Genomic DNA, 25,966 nt, shown 5'->3' with positions numbered 1-25,966 from the left:
GGGTTGCTGGATCAATCTCCCATGATTTCGAGTTGAAATCTGAAGTTCTTCCCAAGTGATTCAAGTTCTCGGGTAATCTCGAGCAAGGTGGAAAGATTAAAGGTTTTTAGGCTGATTAGGAAGAATCTGAAGCTCCAATTTTAAGGTAAGAGTTTTAAGACATTTATGATCAAGTTTGTAGAAGGAATTTTTTTAAAAATTGGCTGAAAAATGAGTAATTCAAATTGAAAGTTGAATCTCGAAATTTTGGTTGTGGACAAGCAAGCAACTCTTTCAGTTGAGCAAGCAAGTAGCTTGTTGGCCAGGCAAAGGCGCTGGTAAGCGTGTGCACGAAGACAAGCTGGGCACAAGGCATTGCGCTAGCTTGCACGCGAGGATTGCCATGTGAAGGCACAAAACACGTTGTGGTGTGTGAGGAAGTGAGTGCACAGCCACCCGAGGATATAGCATGCGTTTGCGCATAGGTGAGTCGTGCAGCACATAGGTGTTGCGAAGGTATCCTAGCGCAAGAGACACGCGCTTATGGCCGCATAGTCTAGCAACACAATCCAAGGTATTTTTACTAAGTGTTGAATGCATAGGATGAGTATGTGTTGAGATGGGAAATTGATGCTCCAAGTTAAATGTTAAGCTTGTTTAAGTAAGCTAGTCTCACAAGGGAACTAATAGCATTGACATAAACTGTTTATCATTTCCACGGAGTTGATGCCAATAGGGAAGGCTTATGAACTTTAGGACGGATGCCCAAGACTGTGAGTGACAAAATTCTAGTGTTTTACAAATGCTTTGATGAATGCATGTTTTAATAAAAGCTAGTGATACATGCTTTTAATGTTAGCATAATAAAAGAGATTTCCAAGAAAACTAGTTTATAAAAGCATAATTTAAAAGAAAAGTTTATGAAAGTATGATCTAAATGTTTTCCACCAGTATGTTTATGAAGCATGCGTTGATTGATGTCTTATGTCTTATGGCATTTAAGCCTATAATTCTAGCTTACAAAGTATGTTTTATTCTAAGTTTTATGATGCTAAAATGATGAACTCGGTACCAAAGGACTTTGAAAAGGTATCTGGAATTGTTGCTTTAATGAGGAACCTGATATTGAAGGACTTTGAGAAGGTATCTGAGCCCCCTAGAACCTAATGTATGATGGTACTTAGTTATCACCACGTGCATGTACTTAGTTATCACCACGTGCATGTAGGTAGAGTTGACGTTAGTTGTGTTGAGATCACTCCACACTAACTAAGGAATGACGTTGAGGGATTGAGAAAAAGAGTTCTCTCTCAATTAAGGTTTAAGTAATGATGTTTTATGAAGTTTCAGAATTTAAACATTTTATCCACTAGCTACATAAGTTCCAGTAGTTTAAATGTTAATTAAGTTTTAAAGTATGAGTTTGCTTGGTAGTTTTTAGTATATATGTTTTTAAATGATCATTCACTAAGTTAGTAGCTCATTTTTTCCAATGTTTTCTTCTCCCCAGGTAGTGGTTAATTCCCTAAAAGATAACTGTGCTATTGCTCTACCACTCAAAGTTCAAGCTAGAGATTAAAGGAAGATTAGGTGTTTGTCTTGGCTATGTCTGTAATGATGTTATGTTCATGTTTAGGGGCTAGTAAAAAGTGTTAGGACCCACTGATTTCTCTGTCTGTACATTTGTTATGTCTGCATTATATGCTTATCCCTAGTTACTCAGGTTATTACATAAATGATGTTAAGAGTTGTATGTGGGTTATCTTGTATCTAGGGTCTTTAAAGTAGGTTATGGAAGTTTAGATGAGCAGCGGGTGCCATAAAAGGATTAGTAACTGCTGCCATCACATTCTCTCCTGGATTAATAGGGTAATCTGAGAGGGAGTGTAACAGTTAACCTTCCTATCAAGTCTCAGATGTATGTCATGTATCATAGGCATAAGCATAGATACAAGTATAAGGGGCGGGCCCGAAGGCATGCTTTCATATGTACTATCCCGAAGGGTCACAATAATAAGCATAAGTGGGATAGGGATATCGAAACATGAACATGAGAAGTGAACTCGAAGGCAAGGGTGTTCACAAAATTCAATGACTTGAAAAAACTGATTAACCCAACCCAACCCTTGCGTTTTAGGTTGGGTTATCAACTTATTTGAGTTTGGTTGGGTTCAAATAAATGAATTTTTTTTGGGTTGGGTTGGTTCAAGGCTTCACTTAAACTAACCCAAACCAACCTGAACTTATTATTTACTTTAAAATGTATATTCCTTTTTTTACTTAGGATTCAATTATATGTACATACATTTATGTTTTTTTATTTAATTTCATTACTTTTTGGATAATTTATTCTTTAACAACTCATAAAAAAAGTTTTTCGGTACCTTGGAAAGAAAATTTGCATTATATGAATTGAAATTGAGTTGTTAATCTTGATTCAGTATATAAAAATAATTAAATCAAATTTATACGTATTAACATTTTTCATATATTTAGAATAAAAATTTAAATAAATGAACCGAGTAACCTGAACCAACCCAACCCAAATATTTTATGGTTGGGTTGGGTTAGGTTTATTTTTTAATGAGGATTATTTGGGTTGAAGAAATTTACAACCCGAAGAATTAGGTTGAGTCTAAGAAGTACTTCAACCCAACCCACCCAACCCACGAACACTCTGGTGTTGGGGTTGATACCCTAAATCTCGTAGGGTCCTGTAGTTTGTAAACACGTGTATGAACAAACATTTGTGATGTAATAATATGAGATATTTTCTTCACTATTGTCTATGAAATATGAGATATTTTAGTTGCATTAACCACAAACCAATAAACTAAGATCCCTAGTTATCATTGTAACTTAAGCATGTATATGGAGACATACAAGTGAATCATGCCTAAAGTGATAACCTAAATGGTCTGAAGTATATGGATAAAGAAAGAAAACCTTATCCTGGTGACACTACGGATACGACCCGCTTTGTAGATATTACAAGTGCTGTAAAGTGTTACAGGTGGTCTGATCCTGATCATTCATGTGGAGACATGCGAGCAGGGTATCCTATACAGAGGAGTTTGTATAAGACCGGACCACAAAATGTTTTGTCTCGTTATATAACGCCGTTCATGACAAAGACTTTCATTTCACTAGGATGACCATAAGTAACATGACCTTAATTCTGAGTGAGTTTGGAACTTCTGCCTATAAGAGTGGTCGTTTAATTTGCATGGGTGCACGTGACCAGATCGCTAATTAGGGAGCTAGGAACTCAGCTACACAAGACGGAATTCACTTCTTCCCCGAAGTAGTGGTAAGTAGATAGATTGCTCCCTTAAGGGCTAATTCTGGGGCTTAAATGATGTGGCGCCACACACTTTCTCATGGCCCAAAAAGTGTTCACTTGTAGTAGGGCTATGATGTATTGTTCATTAGAGGAATCATTGGTACTTAAGAAGTTAGATGTAACTAAGAGAAAAACGGTAAATTGGCCAAACTGTACTTACGAACGTTCTATAAAGGGTTATCGTACTATTGATTGGTTATATCCAATGGATACAGAAATATACCTGTAGTGCAAAGAGTGCAGTTGTCGATCTTTAGTAGAATGCTCGACAGTTAACAGATGGTGGATATCGTGATTAAAAAGTTCAGTCAGTTATTCATGTACCGTTGGAGCTTCAAGCTACAGGTCCATAAGGTCCCCTTGGTAGCTAAATGGATTCTGAACAAATCCCCTTAGTAACTAAATGGAATTTAGTTTCAAGTTCAGAATCAGTTTTTGGGTTAGTTTGAAATGGTCAAATTAACAAAAAAGAATTTGATTATATATGATATAATTAAATTGGTTCAATTATATGTGATAAAATTGATTTGATGTATTAGATACATTAATTGGAGAAACTAATATAAATATGATTTATATTAAATAAAGGAGAAAAGAATTATGGTTTATATATTACATATGATATGATATTAAAACTATAAGTTATAAATATAATATGATAAATTAGTTATTATATTAATTTATACTAAAAACAATTATAAGAGTATTGTGATTGGTACTTCTTTAACCGTGCGTGCAGTGGGAGGTTATTTTCAGTTTTAAAAACTAAAGAATAAAAATGAAAAAAGTTTTCACTTTTAGGAATCGAAAAATTAAGCGCATATAATCAATCGAGTGAAAGAAAGCTATACGATAGCCCTTTCGAGAGAGTAAACGACCGAGCGAGTTTACTAGACGATTGCTCTTCGTTACTAGACGATCAAGTACCCGGTGTATATACGATAGACATAAATCTTTCTCCCACTTACTCAATCGTTTAACGCGATCGTATACATCCTCCTTCCCTCTACCAATCCACATAGAGCTCACACCTCCTGGATTCTGACACTGAGAATACCAAAGTAACCGAGTGGTAGTGTCGAGTGCCACTGTTCGAGGGTCGAGGATCAATTCTTACTTGATTTGGTTCGAGGATCTGACAATTCGTGATTTCACTAGTGATTTGTTGCGTTCGTGCTCGTGATTGAGTTTGCTGGGACATCTGACTCGTGTAGATCGAAGGAATACATGAAGAAGAGTTCTTCAAAGGTATGTTACTAGATTCCCTTTGTTTTAGTTGAAAGCATGTTGTAATTTACTCTAAGATGCATAATTGTTATTGTATGTTTGTGAATGCGTTTATTCTTTCACAATGGGTTTGGGAAGATCTTGTTTCCACTCAAATGGTTCTCTTGAATTAGAGTTCCTTCAGAAGGTTTACAAACATGAGAAGTACACAGCTCGATAAGAGTGCAAACAGTCACCATAAACATGTCAATACAAAGTAGTAACATAATTCATAAGTCTCCAAAACATCCTCAACAGTCCATCACAATAGAAGCATATATTCAACGTATTCACAATTTTAACATCAACATTGAGTTCAAGGGCGAACCAGTAGTAAATCACTTACCTGAGATTTAAGTCCAAGAAAATTAGCAATCCCAACTCTTATTTATCTTGAGGAAAATTCTTGGTTTAGCCCCTAAACCATTAACCAAATTTAATTTCAACATTAGAAGCCTAATTTCAATCATGAAGATAACCAAAACATGCCCGAACACACTTTAAAGTGTGGCTTGATGTAAACCCCTTTGAAACCTCAATCAAGTAACCCACCCTACACGCAAACCAAAATCAAGCATTATAATCTTAATTTACAGCACCCTTAATGCTTCAAATAGCCATGGAACCTGAAATACTTACCAAAATCTTATCGAACCTAGTCTCAAACTTGATGGACAACACCCAAATGTTATCCAAATCTTGAATCTAAAGTCAAAACACAGAGATTATCAATGGTTCGGAGCTTTAGTGAATGGGCACTTCAAATATTAAAAAAAATCCCAAAAAAAGAACCTTACCCAAAACTTGCAGATCCAATAGCAATAAAAGGCGAAATCGACGGTGGCGGCAGATCAGGCGACGAACGGATTGTAAGTCACTCGACTGGGCTTGTCCACGCGTGAAGGCTGCGGACGACTAAGAAACTCAAATCCATGGCACGATCGACACCCACAAATGATGCTCAACGAACGATGAGATTCGACGAAGAGGGATGACAACGTCGCTCCGGACAGTAGCGCGTGATATTGGACGTTACGATGAAACCGATGGATGGCAGTGGCGGTTTTGCTTCGAGTTCTGCTGTGGAGGTGAGGCAGCACTTGGCTACGACGAAGAGAGAAGGTGGCTGCTATTTAGTGCGTAAAGAGAGAAAAGGGGCTGGGCGGTGGCTTCACAAGAGAGAAGAAGAAATTTCTCCTTTTCTTCATTGCATGCAATTTGAGGCTTATAACTTGTATATATATTATTTTCTTTCTCCAAACTCTAATTCCATATACATATATATAACCCTAATTCCATACGTACATACATACACATATATTTATTCTTTTCCTTCTTAATTTCCAAATTCAATTTAAATTCCCAAATCTTTTATTATTTATTGCAATCTTTTACAAGTCTTCTCCAAATTGATTAATCCAAATCTGCACGAACTTTTATTCCCTAAAATTCGAATTGAATTACTCTACAATAATTCATTCTTAAATCTCAAATTAAGTCATATTAACCAAATAATTCAAAATCCTCACAATCTAAAACAATCCCAAATATTTACACAATGATTACCTTAAAATTGGGTCTTTACATTTTTCCCTCCTTAAGAAACTTTTGTCCTTGAAAGTTTTAATCTTGAAAAAAAAATTGGATTCTTCGATCTCATCTCATCCTCTCGTTCTCATGTTGCTTCCTCAAACTAACTTCTGCCATAGATCTTCCATTAGTGCTATCTCCCGATTGCATAAAAATTTCACTTCCCTTAATAGAATTTGGGTAGGTTTCTCCTCCTAACTCAAGTTCTCACTCAATTATAATGGCTTGAAGTCCACCACATGAGATGGATCTGTCATATTGATAACTTGTAGAAATACAAATTCTTGTAGTTTTTTATTTAAAATAATTAAGGAACATAAGAAGAAAATGTGTTAACTTGAGGTGAATTCATAAAAACAATCAAGCTAGTGATCACATGTCTAAAAGAAACAATATCCTGAAAATTATAAATTTTGACATCTTTTTTACTAGGATTTGGTTAACGAAGTGAACGTCTCGTGAAAGATGGAAGTTGTAGCCTTGATCACATAGATAAAAGAAAGGTGATACAAAATTGCATGCGTAGAAAAACCATTACAATGAAGATTCAACTCAAATATGTCAGATCCAATGAAGTACGAGATGAAATCACAAAACGACAACGTGGTTGAAAAACTATCAAATCATAAAGCAAGTTGGTAGCCAACTTCAACTAAAATATACCAGATTCAATGAATCTATGACACGATCAGTCGGCACAGCAGACACGGAATTAAATGTAAAAGTGTCAGATCATCATTGGAGAGATGTTCAGGATGCACTTTCAACACTTATAAATAGCTTGTAGCTACTCATGCAAGATATAGAGACTTTACAAGAGTTTACGGAAACTCTGTCAAAATACCTCCATCTTAAGCCTTTTAACTTCACATTGAAGATTCTAAGTGATATTTTAGTTTCTCCTCTAGGAAATGAGAGTGTTCACCCTTCACCTTGCAAGAAATCACTAGTAGCAGACAGCATTAGAGCTAAGGGAAGCAAGAGATTGCAACTGACAGCATGACATCTCTTTCTATCACTTTTACTCTTGCTTTTTATTTCATACTTTGTGTTAAGAGTCACGTTTGAGGACTCTATTATTTTTAATATGACTATGATTACCACACACTTAATCTCACTCATGTTCTCTATCTATTTCATCATTTGCAACTAAATCTTCAATGGGTTAAGAAGATCAACTAACATTTTCCAAACACATGCATACGTAAAAGTTCATCATGTTTAATCTACATTTAACTCAATGCCTAACTTAGGGAGAACTTTATTAGGTAACAAGTAGTCGACTGCTGGAGAGAGTAAGTAATTTAGACTTCATTAAAAAATGAAAGAATTAGCCTTAGAGAAAAAGTTAGCCAAATCAACTTGGCAGCATTCTAGAGATAGAACAAAATTTGGCTTTTAACACCAAGAGGTGGATTCATTGCAATAAGTTGAACCATGAATGTCTACGTATGCTATGCTTAAGGAAATATTAGTGAATCTTCTTAATCCTACTTTATTCATTACTTTTTTACATTACTTCAACGCCTGCTATTTTTAGTGATCACCTAGACACCACATCATACTCACCACCTTATAGCTATTATTGTACTATGAAACCCAGATTTCAATTTCTCTACTTAAGCGGGTAATTGAGGGAATTAACTAAGTGAAAATTAAATCTTATGTTAAAGAGAAGGAAAATTTTAAGTGTTTAAATAGAAATACTTAATAGCTTTGAGTTAAGCCTTAACTAGTGAAAATTTGGCTAAGTGTGAAGTCAAAAACAAACCATGTATGTGGTATTAGGAAACATTAAATGCATGAGATAAGGCTGAGTTAGTAGAGGTTTAAAGGAGTTAAGCATTGAAGCTAAGGGAAACCATGTGTTTGTGATGGTTGAATGCATGTTGGCCAAAGCATTGGCAGGAGGCGTTGCCAAAGGTTGCTCATGCGTTGAGGCTGTGTAAGCGAAAGCGAGAGAGCGAGACATAAAGCACAAGGCACTGGGTGGACAATCGTATAGCTATGGGTGGCGTTGAGCGATGCGCTAGACAATCGTGTAGCTATAGGTGGCACTACACAATGTGAAGTGATGTGCTAGACGATGAAGCTACACAATAGGCGATAAGCACTACACGATCAGTGTAAGCACTAGATGATAAGCATAGAAGCTAGACGATAGCACTAAACGATAATGTTGAACGATGAGCGGGCGCTGGATGATAAGCTTAGATGCTAGATGATGCGTTAGGCGCGGGCATTGGGCGATAGACGCAAGTGCTACACGATGGCGATAGACGATGAGCGTGATCGCTACACGATGGGCGTTGCGCGATAGACGCGGACGCTGGGCGATGGCGTTACATGATAAGCAGACGCGCTAGACGATGGGTGTGATGCGTTAGACGATAGGCATCATCGCTACACGATGGAGCTAAACGATAGGTGCAGGAGCTATGTGATAGGCTATGTACTCTGCGTTGAGCGTCAGCGAGATCGTCGAGAATAAGATCATTGAGAGCATGATCATTGAGAGTGAGATCGTTGAGAGAGAGAGATCACTAAATGTTTGAGCTATGCAATGGACTAAACGATGGGCCAAGTGCTAAGGCGGTGCAGAGGCTTGCGATACACAAGGCTGGTCAGCTCACCCAGACAAATGCCTGAACCAAGAGAAGGTTAAGCTTAAGTTATTAGAAGCTGGACGAATAGAGTTTCATGCAAATGAAGACTTATGCAAGGAAGAAGGTGGTGGAAAAACATGGTGTAAACACTCCATAGTAGGAGGTGTCTTGCATTGAGGCTTAGTAAAGATGAGAAGGATCGGTCCTTTGGCCCATAAATATCACCACAAGGATGTCTCTTCAATTCATAAACCGAATCAACTTCAAACAATGTAAGGAAGAGTGTTAGAAGGTAGATTTATAGAAGACTATGTGTTGATCATGAAGGGCATATATTGGTAGCAAGACCATGCCTTGATCATGAAGTTCAAAGAGGAGGATATGCTGTCGAACAATGAAGTCTGGAAGTATAATCAACTTGGGACAAGGAGTTCGCTCAGAATACTTGTGCATTTTGAGTTATTCTAAAGCCATCTGAAATCTCTGAGAATCTAGTTTTTAGGGTTGGGTTGCTGGAGGAGAAGCTTCAAGGAATCAGGCTGGAGAGTGAGGAAAAGACAGAAGGGTCGAGCTGTTAAGTAAGCTTGGGCTAGTCTTGATATTTTTGAGATTTCGGCCAAATCAAGAGAAGTTCTAAGCTAAGATTTTAAGGTACACTTCCTGAGACATGTTAGAGCATGTTTGTAGAAGGAATTATTTTGAAATAAAGCTTGTAACTATGGGTAATCTGAGCTTTAAATTAAAACTGGAATTTAGGGTTCAAAAGGGAGCCGAGGAAACCAAGGAACTTCTAGAGAGAAAAGTTCCTACCTGACCAAGGTGAGTGGTACTTTCCTTTAAGTCTTAAGCATATCTTTTAGATTATGTGTATATTCTCATTTTATGAATGAGTAATTAGCATGAGAATGAGATTATATGATCGGGATGGTCAGAGGGTCAATAGACCTAGTTCCTGAGCCCGGTAGCAGAATCTCACAGGATTGTCAGGGGACCGAGAGGTCTAGTTCCTGAGCCTGTGGGAGGAACATCGTATGGGATGGTGATAATGGGTAGAAATACACATTATTATAGCTCAAATAAGTAAAACAATGAGAGAATGCATTGGTAAAAATTAACAATATCATGTCCAAAAGTGTTAAAACTGAGAAAATTAGGATCGCATCCGCCCATCGCATAAAAGCAGTTAGTTTACTTATTTTGTGCAGGAAAAATGCATTGGCACAAGCATGTGATCCAAGGAATTAGGCATCCATGCACTTGAAAGATTGCGATCGCAAAGTCATGCGATCGTATGCGATCGTGAGAAGTTGCTCAAGATGGTGGCCGCATAAAGATTGCGCATCAAGGTGACAACATAATAAATCATGATGAGACGGAAATCTGATGACGGTCAAATCCGAATTTAGTTGACAAGTCGTTAAAGCCACACTATAGCCAGTACACTCAACTTTCAGTGACCATTACTCGACGCATCAGAGCAGAAGATTTAATAACCGCCCATCATTGCAATCATTAGAGAGAAAAGTTGCTTCACCATGAGCTCTATAACTACCAAAGGCCACCATTGTACCTGGGATGGCCATATATAGACATATACAAGTTAGAGAGCCGTTAGTCCATTCACGTACATACTCATACTTAGATTTAGAAGACAAAGACGAGCTAGAAGGTGAAGAAGCCGAGAGATCATTCCCGGTCAGATCGAGAGACTGCCGAAAAAGCACTATAAAGGGAGAAAGGGCCAACACTTGCAAGAGCAATAATATTCATCTGGACAGAGTTAGAGTGAAAAAGACAATGTAAAAGACCACGGGAAGCAAGACATTGCTTACCGGGCTTCTTATCTCTGAATTCCATTGTTATTTTGTATTCAACACTTTATTTATAGAAAATGGAAATCTCATTTCAACCTATGTTCAATCTCTCCATACTTCGCATGAGTTGCTAAATTTCCGAATAGGTTGAGAAGTACTTAGCTAGCAGGACCTAATATTTACATTTTACGCGATCATCTTGTCTTATGTATGCGTCATTCACCCTTTAGAGATACTTGAGAGAGTAGTCTAAAGAAAGAATCTAGACTTGTGAGAGTCAGATTAGAATCTAGGCTTGAGAGAGTCGGATTAGAACCGCATAAGCAAGAGATAGAAACTTAGACATAAGTTCTATTTCTATTAACACATCGTATGCACCTGCACTAGTTTCATTCCCGAGGATACAAAAGCACGGTTTCAGAAATGCTTTCTTCAGTGAATACCGCTACGTGGGCTTCCCGCACCCGGCTTCAAGTGAATGTCTGTCTGCATCACTCATCATCGCATAGACAAGAATAGAGGCTTAGACATAAGTCCTATCGACATTTTCATATACATCACATAAATTCTAGAAATAGGAATTATGGCATTTGCATTGAGAGATGACCTGCTATTGTTTGTGTGTAGCATGATCGCATAACTTGTACGAACTCTTAGGAAGTGTTAGCTAAACCCCTTCTCAAACCGTTTATCGCATACTCATTGTAGCTCTCAATTTCATCAACTCTTCGATCGACTCCGTCGCATAGGAATTACTCTTAATCAAAACACCATCCACCTTACTTATTTTCACCACCGCAAGAGAATAAAAAATTAACTGTCGCATATTAACTCAGTAGTCCCTTTCTTCGACCCTGGACTTACCAGGAAACCTAGTGAGGCTTATACTTGGGTCTTATTAGGAAAACTTGCATGTGCAACACATAACACATCACCATAACTCATACCATAATTGCATCACAATGTACAACGCATCAGATGGTCAAAGGGCCGGTAGGCCTAGCTTTTGATCCCATAAGCGAGGAGCTATGTGCACATAGGAATCAAAGGGAATGCAAGAGAGTAAGCTTTTATGACTTGTAACTATCTACCGTGTGTGTAGGTAGAGTTTGAAATCAGACTCATTCAAGGTTGAGGTTTGAGTACTAATCTCGTATTTACGATATGCTTGTTATTTATGAGTTGAAATAGACTCTAGAAGTTGCTTACCATTCACTAAGCTTTGAGAAGCTCATCATTTTATTTCATGTTTTCTTCCCAGGTAGCGAAAGCTGAGGAGTTCCAGGGTGCTATTAAGGTTAAGGTCAGCCACAACCACAGTCACACTTCCAATTTTTAGATTTGCTAATGTAAACTTTGTACTTAAGCCTGGGAGTTGTATAAACGTTATGCTGTTAGTAATAAAATGAGATAGGCAAACAATTGTTGATTTCATCTTGCCTTAAAGTTACTAAGCATAGTAAGAGAAATGGGCAGTAGATATTACAAAAGGGTGGTAGTTGCGGTCCTTCACGTCTCTCTTCGGGTTCAAGAGACGGGCTCGGAGCACGGCGTGACAACATGATATCAGAGCATAAGTTTCTGGGAAAGTTGAAGAGTTAGTTGATATAAGTTTGGTATCAAAGCATAAGTTTCTTGGAAACCGGAGGGTTTAATTTAGAAAAACTTGAGGTTTTAGTTCATTAAAACCTGAGAGAAGTGCGGTAGAGTAAAGGTTTAAAGAGAAACTAGGAATTAGTCAAAGTGAGACTAAGAAGAATAGCGAAAAGTGACAGGACCTAGCAGAATATCGGAGCTATAACTCACAACGCTATCTAAAGATCTGCCAAGGAAGGTAAGTATAAATTTATTTATTCTCATTTTAAGTTTGAGATAGAAAGGTTATTTGTAGATTGTTTGGTTCAACGACTAGCTAAGAGGTGGCTAGGAGAGGTATCGTTGAAAAACTAAGGAGTTAATATCAGAGTAGCGTAGCGGAAGCATAGTACTAGACAGATTATAAGAGTTTGCAACAGAGGTTGTTCTGAAACCTTAAACCAGAGTAAGTCCGAGTAAATTTTAAAGAAAAAATTTTCTTATAGGGGAAGTAATTATGAAATCTGGATTTCATTTTCCCTACTTAAGCAGGTAATTGAGGGAATTAACTAAGTGTAAGTTAAATCTTATATTAAAGAGAAGGAAAATTCTAAATGTTTAAATAGATTTTCTTAGTAGCTTTAAGTTAAGCCTTAACTAGTGAAAATTTGACTAAGTGTGAAGTCAAAAAGAAACCATGCGTATGGTGTTAGGAAACATTAAACGCATGAGAAGAGGCTAAGTTAGTAGAGGTTTAAAGGAGTTAAGCATTGAAGCCAAGGGCAACCATGTGTTTGTGATGGTTGGACGCATGTTGATCGAAGCATTGGTAGGAGGCATTCCCAAGGGTTACACATGCATTGAGGCTATATGAGTGAGAGTGAGAGAGTGAGACATAGAGCGCAAGGCACTAGGCAAACGATCGTATAGCTATGGGCGGCGCTAAGTGATGCGCTAGACGATCGTGTAGCTATAGGTGACGCTAAACAATGTGAAGTGATGCGCTAGACGACGAAGTTACACGATAGGCGATAAGAATTAACGATCAGTGTAAGCGCTAGATGATAAGTATAAAAGCTAAACGATAGCGTTGAACAATGAGCAGACGTTGGATGATAAGCTTATATGCTAGGCGATGCATTAGGCGTGGGCACTGGGCAATAGACGCAACCGCTACACAATGGCACTACACGATGAGCATGAGCACTACACGATAGTCGTCGCACGATAAATGCAGACGTTGGGCGATGGCATTACACAATAAGCAGATGCGCTAGACAATGGGGGTGAGGAGACGAGCTCAGGGCGGGGTGTGCCAACTTAGTATCAGAGACTATACGAAAGGGCATCTGAAGAATAAAATGAAAATCGTTTACATTTTGCAAAGATCACGGAATTCGCTCAAGTGAAGTACATGCTACCCATCGCTTAGTAAAATCAGAGGTTATACAATAGCCTTACTACACGATCACTTACACGCGCGCTTCTTTCTAAATGATCACCTATGTTTTACTAAACGATAACTTAGCGCAGTGCATTTACTAAATGATCATATAGACGATCACTGCACTTTTAGTACACGATCGTGTACACTCTTCTAAATAATCAAGAATTTATTTTATACGATAGACTAAGCCTTCTCTCACTTGCTTGATCGTCGTATATGATCCTCTTTTCCTCATCCCCTCTACCAAATCCGAACAGACCCCACTTTTTGGATTCTCACACCGAGAATATCGAGGGTTCCAAGTGGTGATGTCGTCTCCATTTTTCTTCTATTCGTGTGGAGGTCGTTCGTGGAGACGACCGGGTGTTGGTGACCGATAGCTTGACGTTCCGACGAGAGCACTTGTTTTCTTAGAGAGAGCGAGATTTACCGAGGAGAAAAGTTCTTCAACTGGTATGTATACATTCTCTTCTTATTTAATCTTAAAGCATGCCGGTAATTTATAGTTTGATGCATATCAATATGTTTGAATGTAAATATGGTAATTCTGTCACAATGTCTTTGGAAAGATCCGCTGCCACTCAGAGGTACTCTTGTATAAGAGTTCCTTCAATTGGTATCAGAGCCAGGTTTCTGATATTCCAAATTCATTGATGCAAAAAATTTCATTTGCATTCTCGGTAGGTAAAAGCATGTTTTCTCTCTGTTTAATCGTTAAATTGTTTGTGGATGTGTGGACTAATGGAGTTTCTGGGATGAAACCTCTGGTTTATTTAAATTCTTTTACATTTCGAGATAATTGTAAAGGCCCCTACGTTTTTGGGTGTTAGAGTATAATAACATGTAGTGGAAGTATTAAGGAGTCATAAGCATTCAGATTCACTAATTTTGGTAGAAACTAGTGCATGCTCATCAAAATAAGAGGGTTTTAAATCATACCTTTATATAACTCTTCAAGATCTTGATCAAACGGCAGCAGTCTTCACTAAAGATCATCGTGAACCACCTTAAGATCTTCCCCACTATCCTCTTGGAGCTTTAGACCAAGTTGTGGGACTCAAGAACAGCTTGAAACAATGTAAAACAGAGAAAAGCTCATAACAGCACACTACCGAAGACTTCCAGCAGAAAATTTCTCTCAAAATTTATGTGTAATGCATGTCTTCAAATCACTCCATTCTTTTTTATTTATTGCAAACGAACATGCAAAAGAAGGAATGTGCATGGCTTGAAGCTCATGCTTGGAGTTTAATGAAAAAGAGGAAATAGGCTTTGTGTGAGCATGAAGAAGATGATAATGGAAAATCTCACATTTCCATTTTGTGCATGTAATCGGATTTTCCAATTTTATCTTTAAAACAAAAATCTTGATTTTAAAATCATTTTGATATTAAAACTGAAAAATTAATTTTTGCATAAAACAATCTTCATATATTTAAATCCTATTTAAATAAATATTCTCCTATTCCGTTTAATTTTAATTTGAACGTTTCAAATTAATCTCCCAAGCTACTTTAAAGCTTAACCATTTACGAGCTAGTAGGGGGACCTCGCAGACCTACAGATCATGGGCTCCAACGATTCGAGATTAATCGGCTAAACACATTAGTTCGATTTAACCCCCATTCATTAATTAATGAGACACTCATCTATAGCCCGTAGTTGAACTCCTCTCACTGTAGATATATTATGTCCACTTTATAACCATAATCATTAAGTCGATCCTTCACAGGTTGTTCGTAATCACAGTTGGGTCAAAATAACTGTTTTACCCCTGTGAATACATCTTGTTCTTTAAGTTCCTACTGACCCTCTAATCAACAATTCTGATTCATAATCTTTATGAATCAAATCCTTTCTCTATCATGAGAAGGCGGGACCCTGATTGTTCAAGACCTGGAATCAGTACTTAAGAGAACAACCTATCTGCTAACCCTAAATCGGGTAGGAGTAAATTCCATCTTGCAAGGCTATGTCCCAGCTATTCATCCGATCTTATCCCCAAACTGGGAAGCTTATTAAGCAGTGTTGTTGGACTACTCTCACCATTTGCAGATCAAAGGATAATCCCAAACAAACAGAAATTGATAGCTAGCTCAGGATTAAGATCAAGTTAACCTAGATTATTTGATAAATGAAATAGTCAATTTTAACAGTAAACAGTCGTTATAAAGAAAAGTGACTATTTTCGTGGTCTAGTCTCTATGCAAACTCATTGCATAGGATGCCCCCACTCACATGTCTCAACATGAACGATTTGTGGATCACATCGTTTATAGAACTTTACAACTTCTTATAACAACTACAAAGTGGGCCGCGTCCAATAGTGTTACCAGGATGAGATACCCAATTTCATCCATATACTTATTAGACCATTTAGGCTATATACTGTTAACTTGATCCTGTTTATGTCACTACATAAAGTTACAGTATTCAGACTATAGCCATGGATATGTTTATTGGATTTTCATAATAAGATGCAAAATCAACAAATCAATATTATTAATAAATAGAATGTTTAACACAAACTGCGAGTTCTAGGACATTCCCAACTTTGGACATATTAACTGCCATCGAGTCTTTAATTTCAAAGCGTTTGAGTCTGTGAGTCGTTCGTGAAGAAGCTTCGTAGTAAGGGTTGTTGTTCTTCGAGGACGAAGACGACCAAACGTTGGTCGCATCGTGTAAACGATAGGGTAGACGATCGTTGAGTATCGGATACTCAGAAGCTATTTTATGCGCAGGCACTAGACGATCGTATAACTCAGTAAGCTTCATCGCTTGGTTACTGACTATACGATCGTGGAGTAAATCATTTAGCTATCACGTGTTAAGTGATCGTCTAGACGATCGGGCTTCACAGCTTCATTGTCATCTAAACGATCGTTTAGCATCCGCGTGTTTTCGTCTTGTGCGCTACACGATCGTTTACCTGGCGAGCGTTTACTAAATGATGGGTGCTTTTCTTAGCAGTTCAAGACCCGATTCGCCTGTGAACTGGTTTGCTCTGTGGAATAAAGTAATAGATAGAGTTTTTCATTCCGATTTTGAAGTGATTCATCCTAGTCTATTAATCTGTGTTAATATACATGGGATGTATGTTTTATTTATATGTCATATGGTATGCACATATAGAAAAATCCCACCTTAGGTTATGCATTGGTCATGCATCATCTCTTTATTATAACTATTATGATTTAGAGAAGCATGATTTAAACTACGTAAGAGCATGCTCATGCATCATATAATATAAGAGTTATATTTATGCATGCATAAAGCGTTGACATGCATCATCTTTATATTATAATTGTTATAGTATAAGAGTGTATGGAAAGCATGTGTGCTTGGTTATTACATGTATGTAAAAGTTATGTATAATAATGATCAGACATTGCATGAAGCAAGACACATAGGTTAAATTTGTAATTGTTATAAATACCTCGTTGTATGGCAATGTATGTTTTAGTTGTTTCTTTTATAAAGGTTATAAAAAGAAATAAGAACTAAAATCAATAAGAAAGACATGCATGCCAACTTAGGTTTAAATCATGGTTTTAAAATTGTTTTAAAACTTGGATGAGATAGACTTAAGATCACATTTCTAATATGATTAGCAATCTTAGGGTTTAATCTTTTAACCAGTTTAATAGGTTTAAATTGACTAATAAAAGTTTAAAATGTAGCAAATCTATCTATAAGGGACCTTTTGTCTAATGCGGGTTCTGTCTAGGCTGGGGTTTTTAAGGTGACAGAAACGACACACCCCTACCTGGAAAGGTGAATTAGATAGATTTGATGCATGCATGCGACGTTAAGGATAGTCCATTAAATAGTTTAATGTGATTACTTGAACTTGTTTTATTTTAAAGACAAAAAGTTGTTTTTGAGTGGATTAAAAAGAAATGACTTAGACTAAAATCAATAGTCGGATTGTCTAGGTTACCCCTAGGTAGAACATTCAGTGGGAGGCACTTGGGGCATATGATGCTTCATTTAAATCTCTTATGTTTCTCCCTTTATTTTCCACACCGTGAGATCTATCCTCGGCCTCGTGGCACCCTAGGAGTGTCCCCCTAAAGGATGGTGTTTAGGTAGGTCAATATCAAGGTGGATAGAGAGAATTTTCATAGTAAGTGGGAGCAGAAAGTGCAATAACATATCCCAGGGTCTCTCTTGTTAGGTAGAATAAATTTTCTGTGCATCACCTTGAGGCACCCTGGGAGTGTCCCCCCTATAGGATGGAAGTTTTGCGCATTTCTTTATTTGATCTCCTGTATAAGATAAGGTTACTTAGTCTCTTGTCCTATTCTGATTCTTCCCTACGGTGGGCACATTAGGGCGGGACTCTGGGGCCGAAAACGAGGGGTCACACTTACCCAGAATTGTTAAGGGTTAACAGTTCTGGACCGAACAAATGGTGGCTATTAGGTTCAGTTCCAAGAGTTGGTTCTGCTTAATGGTTGAAAATGTCTCATCCTAGTGAAGGGCATCTAATCACCCCATCAGTGACGTTTGTCCTGCCTCGCTGGGGTATCATTGCAAAATAGAAGTCTTAATCACTTAGGGTACTTAGAAATTATTTTGCTAAAACTAATTAGTTGAAATGTGGTTTAGCAAAGTCTTATAAAAGCTTGTTCGTTTTTCAACAACGGTTTTAAAAATGACTACAACAATAATTGCATTGTTAAATATCAAAAAACTAACTGGCGACAACTATTTGAGTTGGAAACATATGATCCCGAAAATACTCATCATCAAGGATCTCAAGTTTGCCCTTACGGAGCTCTGTCCTCCTATTCTAACTCCAAATGCTGCTCGAAATGTTCGTGAGGCGTACGAGCGATGGACACAGACAAATGAGAAGGCCCCAGCCTATATCTTGGCTAGTTTTGGTGACATGTTGGCTCTAAAATACATCTTCAACTCCAAAATGGAGGAAGGCACCCCTGTTCATGAACATGTGCTTAACATGATGGTCCACTTCAATGTGGCAGAGATGAATGGGTCTAGAATCGATGAGGGCAGTCAGGTTAGGAAAATCCTGTATTCATTGCCTGAGAACTTCCTCCACTTTGTTAACAATGTGATTCTTAACAAAGTGGAATATACCCTTACAACTCTCCTCAACGAGTTGCAGAAATACCAACCTTTACTGAAACGTAAGGATAGAAAAGGGGGTGAGGTAAATGTTGCCTCGTCTTCTAAGACGTTCCATCGAGGTTCGACCTCAGGGATGAAGTCTGCACCTTCTACTTCTAACTCTGGAAAGTGGAAGAAGAAGAAGGGTGGTAAGGGGAAAAGGAAAGCGTCTGCTAACTCGCCACCTGTCGCCCAGAGGAGGCATCCAGCACCAGTTGACAAGGGAAAATATTTCCACTGCACCCAAGACAGACATTGGAAGAGGAATAGTACTCGCTATCTGAAGGAAAGGAAGGCAGCCAAAGCTAAGGCCAAGGCAAATAAAGGTAAATGTGATTTACTTGTGCTAAAAACTTATTTAGTGGAGAATGATGATTCTTTCTGGATAATTGATTTGGGCGCTACTAATCACGTTTGTTCTTCTTTTTAGGGGATTAGATCCTGACGACAGCCGAAAGCTTGTGAGATGACAATTATTTATTATTTATTTTTATTTTCTAGATTTATAAGACATACCTAAAACATAACCATCCAATTTTTCTTAAAGAAGAAGGCTAAAAAAGGATGCAACCATTAACAATATATATATATATACATAACACTTAAATGCTACAACAAAGTTTCTAAAAAAAATGGAAACAAAAAAAATGGGGAGTAGGCACTGGGCACGTCATCTCATCTGTGGCAATGGGAGGAATCCAGTTATCTTTACATAATAGATTTCTTGTTTTAAAAGATATTTTTGTAGATCCTGAGTTGAAAAGGAACTTCATTTCTGTAAAGTGTCTGTTGCAATGTAAATGCACTCTTTCGTTTAATGTGGATAAAATGTTTATTCATAAAGATGGAATTGAGATTTGTATGGCTAAACTAGAAAATAACTTGTATGTGCTAAAACCGTTAGTCTTAAGTTCCCTCCATAACATAGAGATGTTTAAATCTGTCGTAACTCAATCTAAACGTCAACGAATTTCTCCAAAAGAAAATACCCAACTTTGGCACCTTCAATTAGGGCACATCAATGTCAATAGGATTGAAAGATTGGTGAATAATGGCCTTCTAAGTAAGTTAGAAGAAATTCTTTACTGGTGTACGAATCTTGCCTTGAGGGTAAGATGACTAAAAAACCTTTTACTGGAAAACGTTATCGAGCCAAAGATCCTCTAAAGTTAGTACATTCTGACCTTTGTGGTCTTATGAATGTGTGAGCCCGATGAAGCTATAAGTATTTTATTAGTTTTACTGCTGATTACTCTAGGTATGGGAATGTTTATCTGATGCAACGGAAGTCTCAATCCTTTGAAAAGTTCAAAGAGTTTAAGGCTGAAGTTTAAAATGCATTGGATAGATGGATTATAACACTTCGATCAGATCGAGGTGGAGAGTTTTTGGATTCGGGGTTCCAGAACTATTTGATAGAATATGGAATCATTTTTCAACTCTCAGCGTCAGGTACACCACAGCAAAATGGTGTAGCAGAAAGGAGAAACAAAACCTTGTTGGACATGGTTCGTTCGATGATGAGTTATGCTTCCTTACCAGACTCGTTTTAGGATTTTGCAGTTGAGACTGCGGTATACATACTCAACTATGTTCCTTCCAAGAGTGTTGCAAGAACACGTCTGGAGTTTTGGAACGGCCATAAAGCTAGTTTACGTCACTTCGCATATGGGGTTGCCCAACTGATAACGGGCAGAAATGCACGTTATTACAGCATAAAGTTATAAAATAATGCAAGATTGCGATGATAAAAATATACAATATTGCATCCAAAAGCATTAAGTTCACAACATTGTGATCACATGCGTCCATCGCATTAAAACAGCTAACTTATGTATTTTTGTGCAGAAAATGCATTAACGCAAGGCGGAAATGCGATCAAAGGAAATTAACGTCCGAGCGCATTAAGAGATTATGTTGACACAAGGCTATGCGATCATTTGCACTCGCGAATATCTGCTCAAGAAGGTTGCCGCATAGAGCCGGCACATCATGGTAGGCGCATCTGGGTGAAAAACGTAATAAATCACGATGGGACAGAAAGCTGATGACGGTCGATTTCGAATTAAGTTGACAAGCTATTAACGACCTACTGTAGCAAGTACTCTCAACTTTTCGGTGACAAATATTCGGCACATCAGACAGAGAATTAATGTCATCCCATCAGTGCAATCATAAGAGAGAATAAGCCTTTCACCCCAAAGCTCTATAAATACCGAAGGCCACCTTCAGTGAAGGAGTTCGTCCAGTTAGATAATTTTCCCTTTAGATAGAAGTAGCCTTGTTGATATTTTTATTTTACTTAGAAGGCAGAAGCAAGCGAAGGGAGATTATACCGAGAGATCGTTCTGGTGTAATTTGGAAGAGTGTCGGAAGTGTTGAAACCAGAGAGAAGGCTAACTCTTTCGAAAGCAAGAACATCTTTTGAGCAGAATAGAGATAACAGTGTAAAAGCTTTGAGAAGCAAAGAATTGCTACCAGGCTCTCTACCCTTATTTCCATTGTCATTTTGTACTCCGAACTTATTTATATAAATGGAAATTGCTTCTTTATATCTGTTCACTCTCTGTACAATACACATGAGTAGCTAAATCTATCGAATGGGTTCAGAAGCACTTAGCTAGAATAACCTGGGATCTTCATTCTATGTGATTATCTTGTATTATGTATGCGACATTCGTCCATTAGAGATACTCGGAAGGGTAGTCTAAGGATAGAATCTAGGCTTAGAAAAGTGAGATTAGAATCTAGGCTCGGGAGAGTCAGATTAGAAACACATAATCAAGAGATAGAAGCATAGGAATAAGTTCTGTTTGCCATTAACGCATTGCATGCATCCTAGAGATAGGTTATGATTGTATGCGGTCACCTTGTCCTTGTGTGCATCTTGCATCATCGCATAGGCAAGAAGTGGAAACTTAGGAATAAGCTCTATAGACACTATCGTATTCATCGCATGCGTCCTAAAATTAGGAGCCACCGTATTTGCATTGGAAAATGATTTGTTGTTGCATGAGTGTAGCATGATCGTATAGTTTGAACGCATTCTCGGGAAACGCTAGCTAAAGACCTTCTCAACCCGTTCTGCCGAATACTCAGTGTATCTGTCGCATAATTACTCTTATCTCAAATCCGCCACATACTTTTTATACTGTAAACAACAAACCAACTAAATTCTTAAATTATTGTTACCGCAAAGTGATCTGAAAATTACAACCGCATATTTTTTTCCTTAGTCCCTGAGTTCGACCCTGGGCTTACCAGGAAACTCAGTAGGATTTATACTTGGGTCCTTCTGAGAAAACTTGTTTGCACAACGTATTTTCCACCAACGCAATCCTTCCATTAATTCATCGCATAAAATAACGCATTACCAGTACATGTGCTTGAGGCCAATCCAAAGAAATTGGAAACACGGTCGAGCTTGTGCCTCTTTGTAGGCTAACCCAAAGGTACACGAGGGGGTTACTTTGATGATCCGTCAGAAAATAGAGTGTTTGTTTCTACAACGTTACTTTCCTAGAGGAGGATCATATTAGGGAGTATAGTCCACGTAGTAAAGTCGTGTTACGTGAGCTTTCCAATGAAACTACTGAAACTTCAACAAGAGTTGTTGAAGGGCATTCTTCATCAGCAAGAGTTGTTGATGATAGTTCATCTGGTAGGTCGGTTCCTCCTCAAGAGTTGAGGGAACCTCGACGCAGTGGAAAGGTTGCGAACATGCCCGTTCGCTATCTAGGTTCCACGGAAATCCTGGCTATGGTAACCGATGGCAACGTTGAGGATCCGTTGTCTTATCGGAAAGAAATGGAGGATGTTGACCGAGATGAATGGGTCAAAGCCATGGATTTCGAGATGGAGTCGATGTTCTTCAACTTAGTATGGGATCTTGTTGATCAGCCTGATGGAGTAAGACCTATAGGTTGTAAATGGATCTACAAGTAGAAACAGAGTGCTGATTAGAAGGTACAAACCTTCAAGGCTCGACTTGTGGCAAAGACTAATACCCAGGTGGAAGGAGTCGACTATGAGGAGACTTTCTCGTCTGTTGCCATGTTAAAGTCGATCTGCATCCTCCTATCCATTGTCGCTTATTACGATTATGAGATTTGGCAAATGGACGTCAAGACGGCCTTTTTAAATGGCAATTTTGAGGAGACCATTTACATGGTGCATCCCGAGGGATTTATTGCCCAAGGTCAAGAGCAAAAAGTTTGCAAATTGAATCGATCCATTTATAGGTTGAAACATGCGTCTCAATCTTTGAACATTCGGTTTGATACTACGATCAAATCGTATGGCTTTGACAAAAATGCTGATGAGCCTTGTGTCTACAAGAATATCGTCAATGGTTCAGTAGTTTTCTTAATGTTGTATGTAGACGATATCCTACTCATTAGGAATGATGTAGGTCTACTCACTACAGTTAAGAACTGGCTAGCGAGCTAATTCCAAAAGAAAGATTTGGGAGAGGCTCAGTTTGTTATGGGTATACAGATCTTTCGGGATCGTAAGAATAAAGTGCTAGCACTGTCTCAGGCTATATATGATATAATCTATATGATGTATGAGATACATCTAGTGGAGGATTGATGTAAATGAGATTTACATTAAGTACCATGGAATAGAAAAAGAACTATGGTTTATATGTTTCATGAGATGAAATATTAAAACTATAGGTTATAAATATAGTATGATAAGTTGGTTGTCATTTATATTTATACTAATATTAATTATTGGATAATTAAATCTTTTTCTCTAATAACCATTTAGTGGGAGGTTATTGGTAGTTTATGGTAACCGTGAGATAAAGGAAAAATTGTTTTCCTAATTTTAGTAAGTTTTTTGTCAAAAATTATTTTGGAGATTTTTCTCAATCGGTATCTCACGAAAAGAAAGTTGTCAAGTAAATACAATTTACTAAGCAACAGCTTGAGCGAGCTAGACGATCATGTAGTATTTTGTAAGCGACAGACACGGAACTAAACGATGAGCTAAATGATCGATTAGCTTTTGCTAGACGACCGCTTAGCTTTTACTAAACGATTGGGCATCAACCTATATGATAGGTTCAGTCATCTCCCACTTGCTCAATTGTTTACACGATTGATGTTTCCTCCTTCTTCTGCCTCAATCCAAGTCCAAACAGAGCCCACTCTCTGGATTCTCACACCAAGAATACCAAGGTAGCCTTCTTGGTGGTGTCATACTCAACTTGACGCTGTCGAGGTTCTGTGGAGATCGTTCATGTTGTTGAAGTGTTTGTAACCGAGGCGATCGTTGAGGACAAGTGTGCGGTGTTCGTGCTGTGTAGCGATCGTGTTGTTCGAGCGTTCATGAGAAAGGAGCGTGGAGATGAGTCGACATTTTTTCGTAGCATTTCTCCTTATTCATTTGTGTTTTCATGTTGTAATTTCTGTAATGAATGCATAACAGTTTGTTTCTATGTACAACTGTATTGTAATGTTCATACATAATTGTAATTTGGAATGATCTATTTCGCTGCTCATGGAAATCCTCATGATCGATTTCCTGCAGGGACTACATGCTCGTGTATGGGTCTAGGGATTTGATTATTAATGGATACACGGATTCTGACTTTCAGACTGATAAGGACTCTCGAAAGTCCACTTCAGAGTAAGTTTTTACTCTTAACGAAGGAGCTGTAGTGTGGCCAAGCACTAAGCAGGAGGTGCATCGTCGACTCCACGATGGAGGTCGAGTATATAGCAGCTTGTGCAGTTGCTAAGGAGGTCGTCTGGCTCAAGAAGTTCCTGACAGAGCTGGAAGTTGTTCCAGATAGGTCTAGGCCCATCACCCTCTATTATGACAGTAGTGATGCTATGGTAAACTTCAAGAAGCCCAGGAGTCACAAGTGCGGCAGACACATAGAGCGAAGTATCATCTGATCCGCGAGATAGTACATCGAATGGACGTGATCGTCACAAAGATCGCTTCGGAGCACAACATTGCTGGCACGTTTACGAAGGCTCTCACGGCTACAGTGTTTAAGGGTCACCTTCAGAGCATGGGTCTATGAGACCGTCCGCGGCTGGACTAGGGCAAGTGGGAGATTTTATTGTACTGGGCCTTAGTGCCCTAGTTTATTGTTTTGTACTAGTTTTTTACACCCCACTTGCTTTAGGAAAAGTGGAAAATTGTTGGGGATGATGCCCTAAAGTCTCGTGTCCTGTAGTTGGTAAACACGGTTTTGTACGAACACTTGTGATGTATAATATATGATATTTTCTTCTCTACTTGTCTTTAAACATTGGATGTTTTATTTGCTTTACCACAAACCAATAAACTAAAATCCTTGGTTGTCATTATGTAACGTAAGCATGTGTGTGGTGACATACAAGTGGATCATGTCTTAAGTGATAACCAAAATGGTCTGTAGTATATGGATATAGAAGGGAAACCTTATCCTAGTAACGCTACGGATGCGGCCCGCTTTGTGAAATAGTTACAAGTGTTGTAACTTGATACAGATGGTCTTATCCTAATCATTCATGTAGGGACGTACGAGCGAGGGCGTCCTATACAAAGAGTTTTTATAAGACCTGACCATGAAGTGTTAACGTCTCGTTATATAATGTCGTTCATGATAGAGACTTCATTTCACTAGGATGACCATAGGTAACATGACCTCAATCTTGAGTGAGTTGGGAACTCCTACCTTTGCGGGCTGTCCTTTAATTTGCATGGGTATGAGTGACTAGGTCGCCGACTCAAATCTACCACTTTGGGGATTCGTCTGATTTGGGAGTTGGGAACTCAACTACACAAGATGGAATTCACTCCTTCCCCGAAGTAAGAATAAGTAGATAGATTGCTCCCTTAAGGGCTGATCCCGGGACTTGAACGATGTAGCGTCACACACCTTCTCATGACCTGAGAGGTGTCCACACACAGTAGGACTTTGTTGTATTGTTCATTAGAGGGTTCAATGGTACTTAAGGAGTTAGATGTAACTATAGGGGCAAAACAGTAAATTGGTCCAGCTGTACTTACGAGCATCTGTGAAGGGTTATCATATTGTTGATTGGTTATATCCAAGACACAGAAATATATCTGTGGTAAGGAGAGTTCAGCTCTCGGTCTTTAGTGGAATGTCTGGCAGTTAATAGATGGTGGATCTTGTGGCTAAAGAGTTTAGTCAGCTATTCATGTATCGTTGGAGTTTCGAGCCATAGGTCCATAAGGT

Source organism: Benincasa hispida, chromosome 3 (assembly GCF_027475165.1).
Source record: "Benincasa hispida cultivar pf3 chromosome 3, pf3_genome.v1.1, whole genome shotgun sequence".
Taxonomy (NCBI): domain Eukaryota; kingdom Viridiplantae; phylum Streptophyta; class Magnoliopsida; order Cucurbitales; family Cucurbitaceae; genus Benincasa; species Benincasa hispida.
This window is presented reverse-complemented; position numbering follows the sequence as displayed.